Source organism: Mixophyes fleayi, chromosome 2, assembly GCF_038048845.1.
Source record: "Mixophyes fleayi isolate aMixFle1 chromosome 2, aMixFle1.hap1, whole genome shotgun sequence".
Classification (NCBI taxonomy): Eukaryota; Metazoa; Chordata; class Amphibia; order Anura; family Limnodynastidae; genus Mixophyes; species Mixophyes fleayi.
The window spans coordinates 13,871,846-13,872,903 of NC_134403.1; positions in this window are offsets into that span (position 1 = coordinate 13,871,846).

Here is a 1,058-nt window from a genome sequence, read left to right on the forward strand (position 1 = left end):
ATACTACTGAGGGAACACGCTACTTTATACATCACTTGATCAGTATAGTCTAGGAGGGTTTTCTATTAAATCTAGAGAATACAGCACTGAAGTTATATAAATAAGAGCACAAAGAATAAAAAGAAAGTGGGAGAGAGAATCCATAATGTATAACAAGACTCCGAAGCACAGACATATTGTGCACTATACTATTTGGATTTCCAAGCAAAAACTTGTAATTCTACCTGGCCTTATTCATTAAGGAAAGTAAGGCAAAAATTGAGTATGTTTTCTCCTGGACAAAAAAACATGTTACAATACAAGGGGTGGAAATTAATTTATTATTTTGCACATAAGATAAATACTGGCTGTTTTGTCATGTAACACACAGATACATGATAGCTTTATTTTTACACTGAACTGTAAAGTTGATCTAGGACATGCCCTACCCCAACTATAAATCTGTCCCCACATTTTAAATTTACCTCCCCCTCCAATGCAACATGGTTTTGCCCAGGTGCAAAGTTACTCCTTTTATTTGTTTTACTTCCCTTAATGAATCAGGGCTTAAGAAAGAGAATGTAAGTGGGCAGGATTAACGAAAAGTTAAGACTTTTATTGTTGTAGCCACAATAGTTTAGTGTTTTTGCATTAATAATATGAATACAAATAAAATATCTTGATAAATATGTCCTTATGTCTGGTAACCAGCGATGGCCTTTCTGTAAAATATAACATATTTGGAGAGTAGAGATGCTGAAAAAATAAATAAAACATATATATGTATGTGTGTGTGTATGTATATATATATATAAATGTCATTATTAATGTACTCCCCTGTGCTGCTCTATGAAGTGATGATTTGGGGTGACAGTAAACAGGAGGCAGCTGACAGTCTGGATAGGTCTAATGTCCAGGATACAGGACTCTGCCACACTCTCAATGGCGTCCTGCCCCAGCCGTGGAGCCCGCCCCTTTCCCCAGGGATTGGCTATCATCACCGCGCTCTCATTGGCTGCCGTGTCCGGTTACCACGGAGACAGGTTGTGGGCGGTGAGTGCTCCAGGGTGGGGCTGTGT